General features: G+C 42.5%; 1 protein-coding gene across 4 annotated transcripts in view; it reads right to left on the bottom strand.

Annotated features, from left to right (window-relative positions):
• ZRANB1 (zinc finger RANBP2-type containing 1) overlaps nt 1–8872 on the bottom strand; it is a 48082-nt gene extending 39210 nt beyond the window's left edge. For 2 of the 4 annotated variants that reach the window (XM_052799425.1, XM_052799423.1), the window contains exon 1: nt 8727–8872. The gene's annotated coding sequence lies outside the window, so the exon portion shown is untranslated. Of the gene's footprint in view, nt 1–491; nt 557–8726 lie in introns of all 4 variants that reach the window. The other 2 variants (XM_052799426.1, XM_052799424.1) reach the window with 2 other exon arrangements.
• Nucleotides 8873–18729: the final 9857 nt, after the last annotated feature.

Raw genomic sequence — 18729 nt, 5'->3', positions numbered from 1 at the left:
AATCAAAAAGGTCAATTTGTTTCTTTCAAACTTGTAAACTCTCTGAAAATCTCCTCAACCATTTCTTACATAAAAGGCATTGCTGTTTAACTGGCTCAAATTCACTTGTTATCTGGGTCCAAGAATCCCTGTGAAGTATCACACTGTCAATATACTTCAACAAAAACAACTTACATTTTTAAATAACCTATTTGAAATTTATTGCCAAGTATTAAGAATCAATTTTCACATGAAATTTGCCTTGCCTAATTTTCCAAGGTGGAATTTTACTGACACTTTCTTCTCTTAACTCACTAAACTTACTTACTCCACCTTCGACTATTCGCTATTCTTGCATGATTACTTTCTCAAGAATTCAGCATAAGCCTCAACAGATCAGTATATTAAAAGCATAAAACTTGAACCTAGACTCCTATAGTTTGAAGGGAACTAACAATAAGTTCCATTGATGTCTCTGCAAATTAGTTTAAAAAAAAAATAAGAACACTGACCTTGTCAATGGGACAACCAAATCAGATCAGCGCTGAATCTGGAAGCTTTGCAGTAAGGGCAGTAACTATTTATTATAATAAAGAATGGAAAGATTACTGCAAGTCACAAATGTAGAAGCATTTTCTGTATTAGCCTGAATACAGCGAAGCAAGGAATTTAGCACGTAAGCACAGTTTGCTTTGGTTGTTAGGACAGTTCTTTAAAAATGAAAGGACACTGCCCCAAACATCAGCAAAAAGGAGAAAATACTCTGTCATCTCAGGAAAAGAGCACTGAAATTGTTTTCTGCAAGCTGCTCTATGAGGTGGGGTCTTTTGCTTAGGAAATTTTTATTTCTTTAAAGAACACTAGCTGCACCTATCGTTACAGAAGGCAGAAACCCCTTTCTGATAAAATGCAGATACAAAGCAAGAACTATGTTGGAAGACAGAGGCTTTTGTCAAACTACATTATCCTTCCCATTGTCATCCCAGTAAAAGCACTGCTCTCAAAACACACAAGGATCACCTTTGCTCTTCTGAGTAGTAGGCTGTTCCTTTGCACCCAATAACATGGGTAACAGAAAGAACGTTGCTGTCTTACAAGAGGCATCATAGAGTTAAGGTTGGCACAAATCTCAGTTCTATCAAAGACCGAATCATTGCTATGTGAATCGCAACACAATCTACAAACTATAACATTAATGGCACATGAGAAAAGAAAAATTGAAAATATTTTAGTTATGACTAACTATTTACAATCTAGTATGTTAAATGAGTTTTAACATTTTTCTTCAGTTTTGATAGTCTAGGCTGTCAACAAATACTCTGTACTGCAGATTTTTAGGTATGACCCCCTTCATTACATACAACTTTTCATCTACTAAGTGGGCCGTTCCTTAAAATCCAGAAGACTTGATCTTTCACAAAGAAACATGCTGCAAGAAATGCAGTTCTCTTAACCAAAAAAAATTCTGAGAAAGTAAGTAGTAACTTTTGAAAACATTTAGAAGTCTGTTCATTGGGTGAATTCTGATGGGCTTCATTTACATACAATTAGTAAAAAATTGCTTTCATTTTGACTTATTGATTCGTATCTCATTTCAAAGCATATTAAGTGTACTTTATTAGGTATTTATGGTATTCAGAAAAAATTATGCTGATTTTACTTCAGCTTTCTTTTCAATATTCTGTTCACACTTCCAATCCAACTGCTATCATTTCAAATAAACCTTAAAGCCTGACTTTTCATAAGCAAGAGAATTTATATGCAGTTTTAATGCAAGAGGATGCCTAATTTGCAAATGCTCTATGCAGTAAGTAGCCAAACATTCGGGAGGTTACAGATCTTAAGAGACATCTGAAATACAAGAATTGACAATGAACTTTAGGTGAGGATGTAGACATAACTATAACCAGACTCTTCTGCAAAAGCTGAAAACTCATCACAGAATTAGCAGGTATTTGACAATACTAAACATTCACTCTTTCTGCTTTTGTTATTTTGATGTTTATCCCTTGAAGCACTTTTGTGCTCTTAACCACTACCGTTAATCCTGCTGTGTAACTTGCAAAGTACAAGTTTCCATTTCATTTGTCACTCATCTCAAATGGGTCAAACTACATATAGCTCTATTAAATTTGTGACTAAAAGCTAGGAAAACCTTAACTGCTCAAAACAACCTATAAAAAACAATAGCAGCAGCTTGCAGTTCAGTCTTCCTTCTTATTTCAGGAGACAGTTACATTTTTCAGGGGTTTTTTTGGTTTTGTTTTAAACTCAATTACAAGTGAACAACTATTTCGATGAGATGTTGTTACTACACATTAGGATGGACTAAATATGACTGCTTACTTAGAAACCAACACCATTTGGGAAAACGAGAGTAAGCAGATCCAACGGTTACATAACACACAGCATCTCCCACACAATACAAACCAAAACCAAGCAAACTGACTCAAAATAATGAGCTATGATAGCACATTCGCATAAATACAGCCAGTGACATTTAATGAATCTGATCATCATGAACAGTCAGCAACAGATGAATACTGACTCAAGGTAAGAGGTACAACACAGTAACAAACATACGTAATAAAACACAACAGAATTGCTAAAACTTCATTTTTAAGACACTTGGACTGGACAAAGTATGGAAGTTGAACAAGAGGATTCTTTATAAAAAATGAGGTTAAATACAAAAATATAGTTTATCTGTGTTTAGACTATATGCTTAAAACATGAGACTTATTTTTGTTTAGATCTCGGCCATCCTCACACAAGATGAGGAAAACCAGATGTCATGCTCTGAATAAAAACACACTGTGGAGTCAGACGTGAAAACTTAAAAGACTTAAACCTGTCCAACAACCAAGGAACATTATATTAAGACTTGTACATTTGACATTCAGTTCTAGCAATTATCCTCTGGACCTCCTCAATACCAGCTGACCATAAATTAGATCATGGCTACATGCAGACATAGTCACCATTTGGTGGAAAAAAACCACCTGCCTCCAAATAAAACAAGGAAACACACACTCATCATCAACTGTGGTGTAGTCTCCTCCTAATTAATGGCAAGCCACTTCCAGTTAACGACTCTCTTTGGTATATGCATTTGCAATTGGGCTATATTTAAGACTAGTTCTAGTTCAAGTAAGCCATACAAGCTACACTCATTTTATCCAGCTCTTCTTAAGATACTGGCTAGACAGCAAAAAAAAAAAAAAAAAAAAAAAAAAAAAAAAAAGGAGGGGGGGGAAGAGAGAAGCAAAAATGCTATTATCACAGCACACAAAAACCACTACTGTGTATATCACTGCTTAACATAAAGAACTAGTGCAAAGAACTAGTATCAAATATCACAGTGCAAACAAATTCAAGCTCCTTCTAGAGGAGTGATACCACTTTGGGTTTTTTTAAAAATCACTTTTTTTTTTGTAACCTTATGATTAGTAATCTGTATTTTGCTCATAACACATATCCAACAACTCCAAGTTAATTACTGCAAGGTACTCCAAGCTGCTAGAAAGTTTCAGAGTAACAGGTCTAAAACGGTAACCTTCTGCTTTTTTGGGGCGGGAATAACTTTCTGTTAAAGACAACACCGAATAACCTTCTTTAAATAAACCATTTAAAAGCCATGAGGTGACAATTATTTTTATCCCTGCCAAGCTAAACAGTAACGCAGAGGTCAAAAAAAAAAAAAAATGTAAGTAGTCCGGCAGACCATCCCAACCCTTCAGCAAGATAAAGATTAGCTTCTCAACAAGCACACAGTAAGGGGAAGCCTTTGTAGTCAAAACCTAAACCCACAGGCCCATCTGACAGAAGGCATAAATGACAATCAGACATTGTTAAGACACCTAGTACAAAGTACTCCTGACTTATCATGGTAGTGTGAACTGAAAAAAAAAAAAAAAAAAGGTCTAGCGTGAAAACAAGTATACTCAACACTTCTTGAAACTGCAGAAGACTTAAGACTCAGACCTGTTGATCAAAGCTGTTTCAGGGGAGATAGCAGCAACTAATAAATATGCCTGCTGTCTCTACTGAATCCCTGCTTAGATACTGGGAAAATGAATGCAGACAGAAGAAATACTTTCAAGCCCTTTAGCCTGAAAGAAGTACAAGTCAACACTTACAGTCTTTATAACCACAAGAAGTAGGATTCTCTCATAAACTGACAATCACCTTCACAAAGCAAATTTCCTAATTTTTGCTAGAATTATCCACATTATGAGATTTATGACAGTCTTTTTTCTTCCCAGATAATCAACTGACTATGCACCAAGAATTGCATGGTTTTCAAATGAATGGACCTACAACAGCGCATGCAACTTCAAAGCCACTAAAAGATTACTTGATCATAATAGTTCTAATCCACTGAAAACATAACAGACATCTCAAGTTTATTTTTCTTTCCAGAGTCACATAAACCATGGTTCTGAATATTTTCTTCAGCTCAGGAAAGCTAACTCCTGAATATCTAGAAGATAGCAGAACACCAACGTAACTTACAAAAGTTTCTTAATGTCTGTAAACGCCCCAGTAACTCGGACTTTTTGTTTCATTAAAAACAGCTACTCAAGACTAGATGCTAAATCAAATCGAATTCAAAGAATCGCATGGAGGATTTTTAAACTTTAACATTTGTTTACAGAAATAATGGCAAACTTAAGCCAAATAAAACATTGCTGTGTATTGGCTTCTGGCACGATAGCAGGAAGGAGAAGAAAAAGAAAATAAAAAGACTGCAGCCTTCTTGCTCACAACCGACAGTTTCAGAAGGAAGTCCTATTTACACTTACCAAAATAGACACAGGTCCATCCTTCCAGTCCCCCCATCCCTTGGACAGCAGGTTACGTGCCTGGTATTTGTTTTGTACCTAGCTGTCATTACTTCAAGTATTTTCAGCTCAATTCTGAACTCAGCCGTAAAGACAGATGTAAATTCTGTGTATTCTCCAGCATTTGTCTTGGAAGTACTAACTTTCATTAATTTAAAACGCACATGTGAACACAAGCAAAATTAGCAGCCATTCTCAGGAAAAAAAAAAAATCCACCTTACTAGAAATAAACAAACAAACAAACAAGCAATAGTATCCTTGTTTTAAGAACAAGCAGAACAGATTATATCAGGATAAATTCAAATAGCCAAAGGGAAAAATGCCAACTTAATCATATCTGCTGTACAGTAGAAGATGTAAAAGGGCAGCAAACTTGGCTGCTTCGTAGGCAAGATGCTCTGCACGTACCAGCAACTACCACTCTTTCCAATGCACTACCCTCCCATGTGCCTTGTAAAAAAATCTACCATTCCTTCTGCTTTCTTGACCCAAGGTCTCCATGTCAGCCCCCTCTTGAAGACAGTTCCTTCTTCAAACATCACTGCACTCATTCCCTACCCCACTCCCTCCACACCTCTCCTCTCTCTGGTCTTCACCAAAATGAGTTTTTGCATAAACGGGACAGCAGCACAGGAGAAAAGTTGTTTTGAAAAATACCAGGTGGATACAACGCCAGTTTGACTACAAAGCTTCTGAAAACTTGCCCATGCCACAAAGGAAATACAAAATCATCCGTATTATTATAGACTAACGTGTTCTCAGAATTGACGCTGAAGTACTACAGTTCTTCTTTTAAAGTATGCTAACTTTTATTAGACACCAGAGGTAACAGTCCTATTATTAATCTCGTATTTCAAGAAAGTTCCAAAAGGATTACCTACATACGTTTGAGAAGCTGTGCTTCAGCAACTGATGATGCAAAAATGAGCAGAGCCACAAAATCAACGCGATTCTGTGCAAGTTAAAGCAATGCCAGCTATGCAAGGAGTGCTATGAAAAAGAGTAAGTACTGGGAAAGTGTCTGAATTCCTAATGTTTGAGATCTTAACTAGAAGATCTAAGTTTTGTTTTTAAGGTGTAACAAATTCCATTCAACTGACATTACAAAGTTATAATTATCTGTTATTTAACTGATTTTACCAAGCTATGCCATTTGACAAGTGAAGTGGTAAGCTCTTCATCAACTGGGTTGAAAAAAAATTCTTTTTTCAACTTTGCCTCATTTCCCTCTTCATATGTAGTACTACTTAAAAAAAAAAAAAAAAAAATTAAGACCTCTGTTACAGCTAAGCCAGCCATTTTCAGCTGCCAAACTAAAGTTCAATTCCATTTCAGTACCAGGAGTTTGTGGATCATAATTCAGGCAGTTAAAGTCAGGATTACTTGTTGACATGAATTTTGAACAGCTCAGAATAACCCAGTCTTCAAATTTTGGGGGGAGGAAGGGGCATGAGATTACCAACGGAACTGGCAGTAGCAGTTTAAATGCTTTGCTGCGATTAGTAGATGGTACATCATGATAAAGAATGTATTGATCTAAAGTTCTGCACAATCTCAACCCGGTGCAAAACTGATATGGCAAAGAGAAGCTGCAAAGAGAAACGTTAACACCTAAATTAATACCACGTGAAGGAGGCAGTAAATCTCACGTTAAAAGTGCCTGAGAGTACATCTGATTATTTGTTCGACTATATTAAAAATAACCTCCCATACAATCAGTAAAGTATTTTCTACTTACACTTCTGACTTACAGATCCGTCTTGCAAAACCCACCAAAGATGGATGAGATTTCCCGTGCCCAAGGAATTTACACACCAAATGACGCAACAATTAGAATAGCCATACACAAGGCTAAATAAGACTGAAAATGTTGCCTTGACCAATTTTGCGTTTTACCTAGTCTCCAATTTAAGTCATGCTTCTGTGATGAATCCCGTTGATGCTTTTGTACCACTCAGCATTCCAATTAAATTAATATTTTTAATTATACTTCTGAGAAAATGCTAATGGATACAACTCTACAATAACAGATTACGGCCTCATCGGTCATCTCCATCTGCCTGTCCTTACTTAAGCAGCATAAGAAAAGTACATGTAATAATTTCTTTTTTCTTCAAGAGAATTGCACCACATAATTAAGAGTTTCACAAATCCTACAAAATGCAATGCATCCAAAAGCATTACTTAAAGCATTATTTAATGCTGTGACAGACTGAAATCAGAAGTGATCTTTCACATATGACATGCTAAACTCCGCACGCTGAGACACCAATTCAACTTGGCCTTTCGAAGGAGGCAAATAAAAGAGTTCCAGAACACCTCCTGCTGCTTACCCGTTTTCCCTCTCTGAGTAACCACTGAAAAAGAAAAAAAAAAAAAAAAAAAAGAAAGAAAAAAGAAACAGGCTTCACAAATCTCTTCTGCAGTCACCAAAGACATTATGAGCAGAAGCAAAACTTAGTGCAACAAATCTCTCCTGAACTACTGTTACAAGGTTCTGCTCGCACCAGAATGAGCTTTAACTCAGTATGTGTTAGAGAAAGGAGGAAGTTAAGGTATTACACAGAAGGCACCTCACCTTTCAATTTTTGCATCAACAAAGGTATCAACGTGTTAAACTCGCATGCCAGTTTCACCCCTTATGACACAGCAGGTAGCTAGTGAGTAGAGACTGTTCAAGCACAGCGCAAAGCCTGTCCAACAACATTTGTTTACTACATCGACTCCCAAGAATTCTAGAAAAAGTTGTCATTGTTATCACTGAAAGCCACCGTGGCAGCAAAAAGTTCTCAGCAGCCGTGCCGTGTCTGCCACGCAGGACACCCAGATTAATTTTCTCCCATCGTCTCTCCCACCCACTTCTCTTAGGAGAGGGGTGACTGCTGTGGGGACGGAGGGCTGGAGATCTGAGCTGAGGGCTGGAAGGAATGCCTTCTGTCACTCCGAAGGAAGGACTCACAGACACCGCCGTGACCTCCCAGCAGAAGTTTACCTTAGCCTGGCAGGAGGCTGCCGCAGTGTGGGACTGGGAAGGTAGAGTCAGAAAGGTGCTGGAAGCGTGGATTACCAAGGTTTGCCTCACTCGTTAATCAAACTTTTCTAATTTTTTTTTTTTTCAAACTTCACAAAAACAAGCTCGAGTTTGACGTACTTCCCACACCGCACTTTATTTCTGATAAAGTATCGACGATACGCGATATCGTACTATAGGCAATGTCATGGAAGTTCTGCTATCCGAAATTCACGGATACGAGCAAGCAGCTCCCATCACCTATTCCACCACGGCACGCAGATCCAAACAGGCATCTCCAAAAAGCCAAAAAAAAAAAAAAAAAGGAGGTGGGGGAGAAGAAGTGGGAGGCAGCAGAGGCATGATCTCACCCCAGCAGACCGAGGTGCTGCAGCCCAGCATTCGGAGAAGCAGCTACGGGAGGAAAAAAAAAAAAATCAGAGTTTCCTGCCTTTGTACCGAGACTCTGCTTGCTGTAACACCGCTTCCCAAGAGCTCTGTTAACACACGGCGCTGCCGGGACGGGAGGGAGAAACGCCGCATCCCTCGGCCGGCGACCGGGCTGCCCTGCCGCCAGCCGTTACCGCCGAAGCAACCCCCCCCCCCCCCCCACACACACACACCTCCCCGTTCCACGCGGGACGGTGACCCCACCCGGCCACGGAGGAGGATTCCCCACACCGCCCCGCCTCGGCCGGGCTACCCCCGGCCCCACAGCCGCCCCGCTTCGCTTCGCTCCGGCGGGCGAATCCCGGCGGGTCACCGGCCGGGAACCGCCGCGGGCTGGCTCAGCTCGCCCCGGCCGCCGGGCCCCGGCGGGAGGCAGCCGGCCGTTCCGTTCCGTTCCCCCCCACCCCCTCAGCGCTGCCCAGGGAGGGGAGAGGGGCTTTACCTCACGGCCGCCGCCGGGAGCCGTCCCTCAGGTACACGCTCGGCGCTGGAAGCCGCCTGCGCCCCGCGCCGCCGCCGCCGACCCCCCCCCCCCCCCGGCCCGCTGGCTGCGGCGTCCTCTCCCCGCTCAGGACATGGTCTCTCCCAACGCGGCGGGCTGCCGCGGCCGCGGGCGCTCCCACTCGGCTTGGCGGGGGGGGGGGGGGGGGGGGGTAGGGGGGGGGAAAGCGTCTCACCCCGCTCCCCGGACTCCTCTAATGGCGGCGGCTGGAGCGGCCCAAAGCAAAATAAACCCCCATACGGCCAGGAGCCCGCACGTCAGCCCAGCCTCGCCGCCCTGCTCCGCCGCCCATTGGCGAAGCCTGCGCCTTTCCTTTCCCCCCTCCCCTTCCCCTCCGCCAATCGGCGCGCTCCTCTTTGGGAAGAACGGGTGATGTCATCCCTGCCGCTGGGGCGCCTTGGCCGTGGGGGCGCTGGGGTTCGCCGCCCCGCCGAGCCACGCCCCCTCTCCCCCCTCAGCCCGGGTCCCGCCGAGGGACCCGCTCCTCGCTGCCATCTCCCCCGCAGCCTTTTCCTCACACACCGCCCGGCAGCCCAGCGCCCTCCCCGCCTCGGCGGGGAGCCCTCCCTGAGGGAAACCTGTGAGGGGGACCCCTGCCCGGGCGGCAGCGCCGGGGGGGGTGTCATGGAGAGAGTGCGTGTGGAAGTGGAAACAAGACCATCCAGTGGGCTTGAGACCCGCCATCCGGGGCGGTATATCGACATCCAGTTTTCTGTGGAAATAACCCCCTCATAAAAAGCCCTCGCCGTGGCGCCTTGGCCAGGCGGCAGCCGTCGAAAATGCCACTTCTGTGGCAAGTCATCCTTCCTCCAGCGTCTTGATGGGAAACGTCGCCTGCGCATGATACGATACGAAGAGAAAATCGCGACAGAAAATCGCATGCCCAGGCTGTACAGCCCCCAGCCTTCAGTAGAGTCCCATTAATTCCTTCAGTTCTTCCGTAGCAAAATACTTCCCTGAGCGCTGCTAAGAAATAAACCATCGAGGTTTCTTCCATGCGTCGATTCTGCCCGCTCCTAGCTCAGCTGGGTGAGTGTGTGGGGCTGGAGTTCAGGATGTTCACCCCGGTCTGAAGGACTCTTCGGCCAAGTAGCGGTCATGCAGTGCAAAGACCATTCCTCTTCTGGGGGGAAAAGGCCAGTAACGACTGCTCTGCCAGCCCTTGGGTTCAGTCCTCGTGCTGGCTGTGCAATCATTTTCTTTGCTTTCTACTCAAAAATTGCAAGTCTGCATCTTCCTTAAGCTGCTCTTGTAGGCTCGCTGACAGAAAAAGCGTATTTGCCCCCATCCTCGCTCTTCCCTCGTGGGTCTTACATCATTTGATACCTGACTTTTTTTTTTTTCCACCAGAGTTCCTACTTTATTGCAGGCTTTCTCATATGTTCTAGCACTTTTTATTTCCATGGTTTCATTCACTGAACCCGGCCAAGGCGATAGAGGGAACTCTGTTAGCCAATGCCTCGGGCTAGGTGTTGCATTGGGAAACTTGTCCTCTCCTGACCAGCTGGATCCATCCCTTCTCAGTCAATCAGCATAAGAGAAAAGCACCCGAGATGTTCAGGCAGAGCAGTGAGTGATGCCTTGCACTAGAGAAAATCCCTTTGTCCAGCAGACAAACAACTCGAACTGGAGTCAGGACAAGTAAAATGTAATTACTTACGGAGACTGAATTAGAAATTTGTCTCCATTTGCAATTAAATTAGTTCCCTATAAACACAAAAAACTGCTGGGGGGGAGGGTAATGTGATTTGTCTCTCCCAGACTAGTTATTTACTAAATTCTCTTTCTGACTCCACTGAAGAAGTTGGGCCCCGGTCTGCATTTTGGGAAACATACCAACAATTATGTATATTTAGCTATAGAAAAGATGGAGACAACTGTATATTCTTTCACACACCCACATATAAGATCCAGATGAACTTGGATAGGTCATGTAAAAGAAATATTCCTTATCTTAAGGAATCGTGCCATCTCTGTGCTTAGAAATAATTCAGAAAATATATCCCTTGCTCTTGGCATCTAGGCAAGATGATGGAAGAGCTGTCATGTAAGCAAACAGCAAGTAGTGGGGTAAATCCTGCATGCTGCCACAACTGTACAACAATGGGAAATTTCCAGAAATAATTGTTACAGATTAGACTGCATAAAAAGATACAAAAAGAAAAAGAATATATAATTTGGGGGAAAATACTCACTTCAAATTCCTCCAGAATATTTCCTAAACCTGTCAGAAAACCATTTGGTCATCACAGAAACATATTTTAAACAAAACACAGTGCCCTGCAGCACATTAGGAGCATGTAATGTACTTTCACAACACAGAGAAGAGCTTTGATGAAGCTAGACTCATATCGTTTCAAAGACTTCTGTTGCATAGGTAAGAAAAAATTATGACCAACTGAAAAAGAAGGTTTCCGAAGAATTCTAGAGACAAGGGATTTTCATATCTGCATAGTTGTTCTGCAGAACAGAAGCATTCCAAGTAATGAAACAGGTACCTGTATAGTATCTGTGAAGGTGAACGCATGTGGTAAAATTGAATTTTAAAATAGTTACCAGAGCTGTTAGTTTCAAAAGCAAATCCTGGCTGCATCTCCAAATTAACAGACATTTTTGATGTTGGCGACATTATTCCTAAGGCCGTGTCTTCGGTTTTATCTCAAAACACCGCTGGCATCTCCCACCAGGTTTACTTTGCAGGAGTTTGCCATTTGTTCTAGACTTAAACAATCAAATACAATAGGAATGACCTTTCAGTGGTTTAGAACATTAATATTTACACGTATATTTTATCCAATAATAGCTTTCAGGGTTCTAATTTGGAGGGAAATCAAAATCTACATGACTTGATAACCCAGTTCTCAATAGATTTAGTATGTGATCATCTCTTTTAAATGTCAGAAAGATAATTCTATGTTTATTAGAGGTAGCAGAAATTGTATGCAAGTACTAATTTCCCGTATTCCACCCCAAATTTTAATTTTATTCCACCAGTTTAAGGACAAATTTTAACTCCCTAGTAAGGAATTTGAAACAGTCATACTCGTTTGACAGCTTAATGTGTTATTTCGGGAACTTTGGTTTGTGGAGATGAATTCACTCATGCCTTGGAGATTATGTGCCTTCCTTCATTAACTGGGTGTGCAGCTGCCCTCTGTAACTCAGAATAAACCACAGCAAAACTATGCGCCTTCATTCACATCTAAAAATACAATTTGCACACATATGTGTTCCAGCTTTCTTTTTCCCCCCACTTCTCAAACATCAGAAATCCCTGTTCCTCTAACGCCCGCTGCTTTCTCCCCACCTTCCTCAGCCATCCTAGGTCTCTCCCATCTCCTTTCTTTCCTTCCAGTTCCTCTAGAACAAGAGCGAGCTGCTCAGGAGAGAACTGATAGTAAATTTCCTTGTCAGAACTCACAGATTTGATGAAATCCAAACGGCGCACACAAGTCATGCAATTTCGCAGAAATATCGGTGGAACCCAGCTAAGAAACCCACCTGGTTCCTCCCCCTTGTCAGCCTGGACCTGCACCACCAGCACTTGTGCAGCAGCCAGTAGCACAGACTGCCTGAAGCAGGAACCCTTTGTGCCTCCGAGGTGTGAGCCTTGCTGGCAGCCAGCGAGGCAGATGGCTGGGAAGTTCCCTTCCTTTTCTGCAAAGAATTTATAAATTTAGGATTTTTTTCAGAATCGCCCAGAATTGCAAATTGCCGCTGTCGCCTATTAAACAAGAGCACTTTGCACCACACTGCCTTACAAGACGCCCTATTTCTTCTGTCCTGATGCTCACTGTTAGCAAAAGGTTTCTTCCCTCAACCCTCAACGTTTCTGTTCTGATTCACCCTGCTTATAACCAAGCGAATGATACCGAAAGCTATAATTAGAAAGAAAGCGTTGAAACATTTCGCAGTAGCATATTTCTAGATGTTGCATACAATAGCTGGGGGACTCGGTGAAGCAAAATTGTGCTTCAGGTAAGCAAAAAGACAAACACCAAATTATTTTACACTGGCATGGAGTGGTTTTGTGCGGCAGCAGAAATGCCTCAGCCTGAGTGCAAAGATTACATCTAGTTAGTGATGTATAAGTGCAGATCTCGCTCTTATGTAATTCTCTTTACCCTGGTAACTACTCGCTCTCAGGCAGAGCGCTGGCTCCCATTAGGCAATTCGTCCTCGGCTTATCCAGGAGCTGAGATGTACGTGCTCACCAGATGGTTATTTCTCACTAGCTGAACTTTGAATATGCAGAACTCCCTACTCACACCGGCTCCTCGAATCCTGTTCTTGCCATTGCTTTATTCAGTGTTTTCAGGCTTTTTATGATCAAGGAAGATTTGCAACTGAACTGAAACACTTAGATAAACGGTGAGCAATAGAAATGCACAAAAATCCAAACGAAGCACAGTTTTTGAAGCTATTGGGAACAGGGTATTTTAAATGGTTGACTGATTTGTTACCATTTTTCCATCCTCTCTCTGAGTCAGCCTCAGCTTTCACACCCAGTAAATCTCATGCTTCTGGCTCTTTTTCCCATTTCAGTTTGAAACATAAAAATATTCAACTATAGCTAGATCACTATCCCCCCTATCCAGACGAGGATGAAGTCAGAGAAGGCATAATGCCCCAACCAAATCTGTTCTTCCCTGCCACGGCTGTTGGGTGTTGTTACAGGCTGCCACTCTGAGACCTGTAAGAGAGCTTCAAATATTTGCAGCTGACCTCTGGGCAGGGAAGGCAGGCAGCATCCTTCCCTGTCATTACCGCGTGCTCCCGGTCGTGATGGGAGAGTTACTGCCCTTGTACCAGCCCTGGTCTGACCTTATGGCTGGATCCAGTGGGAAACAGCTTTGCTAATTCTACCCATTCTCTTGGCTCAGTTTTTAGTCGTTTCTCAAGAAAAACATCCTTCAGAAAATATTTTCAGAGTCACAAGTTTTCTTCTGACTTCCCCAGGGGCTTTGTGCTAAGAGGGGATGTCATGCACGTGGATCAAGCCCTTCTCCTTTTGGTCTTTTTTCCTAAAAGAAAAGTGAGAGTTTCTCTCATACCCTAAGCCACCAAACACATCAGCACAAGGAGCAGGCAAAGAGCAACCAAAGAGGAAAGTGGTCCTTTCTGCCTTGCTGTCTGTACCCCTGGGAAGAGGTAGCCATCTTCTCCCAGAGGGTACTCAGAGTTCGGAGCAGCTCACATTGCACAGCGAAACACTCACCCACGCGTTCCTCCTCTTCTTCAGTTACGGGGCTGCCCTACTGCAAAAGCACTGTGGCTCTCCATGGGGCCAGCGAGAGGTACCTTGCACCTCTCCAGGTGGTGTACGCCCAGCAGAGGTGGTGGAGGGTGTTTGGTTTAGGGACAAAATAGCTGGGAAGGATAGAGAATAAACAAATACAGCTAGGAAAAACTGTGCAGAAATAAGACAAAAGTATGTACTGAGTTGTCTCCCCAGTCACTTTGAAATGTATTTCAACAGCAAAAAGGAAAAGGTTAGAAGTGGGGAGCACTTGTATTGAAAGCTTCAACGTGCACCATATTTTTCTTGCTTTCTCCCTGGTTCCACAGGGAGCAGAGGAAGGGGGTAAAGGAGCAAATCCATCGGGATAGGGCTTTCCAGCTGAAGGGTTTGGGCCACGTGGTCGGGGAACCTTAGAAACTTTCCTCAGTTAGGCAGATGCTGAGTAGGTGAAGGAGTCTGTGCTGGATGGCCAACAGAAAAACAACACACACGGAGAAAAATGGGAAACTGGGAGGCAATGGGGTGGCTGTAGTCCAGCGTGTGCATTCAGTACGGTTCTGGAGACTCCGGGAGGCTGCAGGATCTGCCCGTCCCAGATGGTGAGCACAGCGTGGCTGCTACCGCTGCTCTAAGCATGCATCAGCAGGTTTGTCACAGCGAAAAAATGCAGGGGGGAGGACAAAGAGAAGAGGAGAAAAAGAGGGAGAGGATTAAGGAGAATGTCAAACAGAGTATTAAAAACAAAGGGAAAAGAAAAATAAAACAGGAAAATGCAAAGAGCTCTTTGAATGCACTCTGAAAGAAAGTCGTGAAGGAGGACAATGAAGAGTAATAATGCAACTATAAAAGGAAGCAGCAGCCTGAGTCCCTTTAGGGGCATGTAAGACATTTGTGAGCACTCGAGACAAAAATCCATGAGAAAAATGCACTAAAATCCATAAACTAATTGCTGTATAGAAATGTCAGGCCAAAAGAAGCTGGATTCCTCTGTGCAATGGCCAGCATCTCTCTTATCCTCAACAATGACAGATTTAACTACTACCAAACACCAGGACCCCTCCAAAATGCTCCTGTCAGCAGAAAAAGAAGTGTTGACAGAATTGTGGGGTGAGCGTAACACTGACTCCTCCAATGCTGCTAACTGAGGCTAGATAAAAATACCACATTATACAACCACTGGTTTTGATGCCTAGGTTAGGTCGCTCCCTCCTCTGGGTACTAGCTTCTGTGAGCCCCACCGATGGCATCACCCCTCCCCAAACATCACATAAAAGCCATAGAGCTAAACTCGGTGGCCGTAGGTTTGGCTGTGAAGCTGAGAGGCAAGAACTCATGCATTTTTCTGCTTTAGGTCAGCACACCATTCTTCCTACGTAGCAAGTATTATCAGGTGGCATTAATATGCCCCAAATCTGAGCTGAAGTTAGCAGCCATTAGAGGCTGCCGAAAGTGAAAAGGGAATTTATTGTAAAAGGCAGCTATCCAGGAGCGTACGAGGCAACAGAGAAGAGACCTTCCGTGTTCGGTTTACAGAACACAGTACATCATGCTGAGCACAATCAGTGCCAGCTAATCAGATTATTTGATGAGCCAGAGGGAGCAAAATCTATCTTCAAGTTGACATAATCCACCGATAGACTGCTTAAGGATTCTGGATATGTTCATTCTGTGTCTCAGAAGCCTTCCCCTTACCTGTTCATTGAGACTTAGGCTTTTTATGAGCAAATCTAGGATTAAACACATACGGTTCAAATAAAAAACAGAAAACAAACCAGGTAAGAGTGAGACTCCGTGGGAGCGTGGCTAATGGAGCAGCGCCAATTGCCACACTACTGGAACTGGTAGGATAGTGAAAGAATATCAGTAATGCCAGAGGTAGTTTAATGCTATTAGTGGAGACCTTATAAGGATGGTGACTGATAAAGCTAAGGAATACATGAGTCTGGAATTAAAATGTGGAAAGGATGGTTTTCTGGAAAGTCCTGAGTTTTGGAAGAGAATAGATTTTTATTTTAATTCAGGCCTAGCCTGGGCCATAAATTCTTCTTACTTTAATACCGTTACCTTATGTTAGAGAAATGTTCTGCAAAAAATCTGTACCTTCTCCCAGCATTTCTCATCACAAATAGGCAGCTTCAACAACCGGATAAAAAGTAGCTTTCGATCTTGTTCCTACTTTTAATCTTGCAGAAAGCCATTTAGCAGGATACCTCCTAATGCTATACCTTATTTACAGATACAACGAGGAGAAAATAAATCAGAGAAACAGAAAAATAAATCATTTGCAAACCAGATTACTTTCCTGGAAGGACAGTTCTTTGATTGCTTTTATTCCTAACTTTAAAAGAAAATAATTTAGTAATTACACATTGAGCAACTATTGTTTACTTGGATCAGGCATCACAAAAGCTGCTGTGCCTTCCTTTCTTGTATGTTATGCTAAAATGATGGGTAGAAACAGAATGAAATAACTGCACTAGAACATTGTCTAGGATCACTGTCTCCCTCCCACTGCACTAAGAAATGCTGAAGCAAAGCTAAGACATTTATTGAGCAGCAGGAGCTCATTAGCTTGTTGTCAGTACTCTCTCCCATTGATAGCTCTTATGTGGCTATCCAGTAGGTAAGCAGCATTATAAATAGTCTCTTTGTAGCGCACATTTCTGCCTTCATACAAAAAATACATTTGTTGTCTCCCAAATAATCCTTGCCACCCTGAGAAACACAGATTTTGTGATTCAGGAACATGTTGCATCAGTATTCCAACCACATGTCTCAACTGCATGTGAGTTTGTCTTGCCTAAGCTCTTTGAAAAAAAGTTGAAGCTTCAACAGCCTCCACTTCCATAAGACAGACAGCTCTGGAACTGCCCATGTCCAGGGACAGTTTTAAATTTACAGGACTTCAACACAAAAGGACAATTTAGAGTATATATTGGGATTGTATACAGCTGAAATTGCTTTAATATTACAGCAAGTTAGATCTTCCGTAGAGGTCAGAGTAAGGACTGAGTATTAGAGAATTCAGAAGTATAGCTGAGGAGTAAACAAACTCCTGTCTCAACGATTGATGTCATAAGCCAGCCAGATCCATGTATAATCATTTGTCTGTACATCTCATTACTGGCCAAGCAAAACAAGCAGAGAGGGCCAGCCATTGACTTATGTTTGCCCAATGCAATTCAGGTTAATCAATAAAACCCATTTTACAAAATTATGCAAAATGTTGAGCTCCCGCTGAAGTAATTGGAAATTGCTGAAGCTGCTCGGTCTCACGAAGCGCATGTTCCTCTGCTGGAGACTGAACCTTTACGAACATTGAAATCCTTGGCCGGAGACATTCACATGCTTTCTTCCTGGACATTGCACTGCTCTTCTTGCAATGCCAGAGGTTTCACGTAGCCCAGTCTCCCCAAGACTTCCCACCGCACATCTCTCTGTCAAGTCAACTGCTACAGTCAGGGGGCCCGGGCAGACACCCAACGCCCAGTGAGGAAGTTCAGATTTGGACCTTTGCCCACAAGCCATATTTGATCGGTATAGAAAAATCACATTATGCTGAGTGTATTAGTAATATTTATTACACAACTGATGTAGATAAGAATCCAGGCTACACGTCAGAAGCAGAAGAAAGCTGTTCAGATGAATGGGGCTGATTACTTCCATCAAATTAGGAAGCTTATTTCTCAAATGGAGCAAAAATCTGTTTGGATTAGTGCTTTCCTACCACTCTGCAGAAGAAACAAAAGTTCTGCCATTTCATTTTGGTGCTGTTTCTCTTATCTTGCCATCCTGGCTTTGAATTTGCCACTTTCTTATTCCAAGTCTAGCTCTTGCCTGGATAGCTTAGTCTTCAAGAGGTTTCACATTGTTCTCAGGCACTCAGCAAAGAGGTCAAGTGGAGCTGGTCTTCCCTCAGAGCGCACATCTCCGAAGCTGAACCATATTAATTTCTTGGCTGTCTTCCTCTCACATCAGAGAATATTCCAAATAAGGTCTCACTGGTGTATTGCTCAAAATCAAAATAGCTTCATCTTATTTAAGTTTGATAACCCCCTTGAGAAAAGTCCCTTGGACTTTGACTTCCCTTTAGAGCTGTTGGCTGCCTCGGCATATGGTCCTGTTAGATCTTCTCAGTTAAACACTGTTAAATCACAGTTCTGTCAACTCTCAGTATTCTAATGTTTTTCTTGGAATATTTGCTTTTTGTCCTAGACCTCCTGCCTCTAGAGTCAAGTGATTAAGTTAGACTCTGAGGTTTTCTTTTCAAAGTAGATTTCTAATCCTCAAGGCAGTGAAGAAAAGCATAAAATATGGACTAAATATAACCTCAGTGCAATCTGAAGGTTCAGAAACTAGAAGTTAAGACAAAAAAAGAACCACAAATATTGGTTCCTAAAACTCATTACTTAAAAATATATTTCAGATGTTTTTGAGAATGACAAATTGGGGGTTTTCCCAGTGTTTTTGACTGCCAGTTCCACAATGCAGAAAGACATTTCTTTTTGTGCCAGAGCTGGACCGATATCCCAGCTTAGTACAGAGGAATGAGTAGATTTGCTCTCACCAAGAGGTCACTCAGGCTGAGGTCCTTACATCTAGTAAGTAATGATAAGTAATCATGATCTTCCTAAAATATGTCAGGAAAAATAAAGGATATTAGCATCTGTGTTCTGGGTTATGTTTTGGGTAGATATGCTC

This window comes from Harpia harpyja, chromosome 10, assembly GCF_026419915.1.
Source record: "Harpia harpyja isolate bHarHar1 chromosome 10, bHarHar1 primary haplotype, whole genome shotgun sequence".
In the NCBI taxonomy this organism is placed as follows: Eukaryota; Metazoa; Chordata; class Aves; order Accipitriformes; family Accipitridae; genus Harpia; species Harpia harpyja.
Note: the sequence above shows the minus strand (reverse complement) of the source record. Positions and strands in the feature narration are given on the sequence as shown.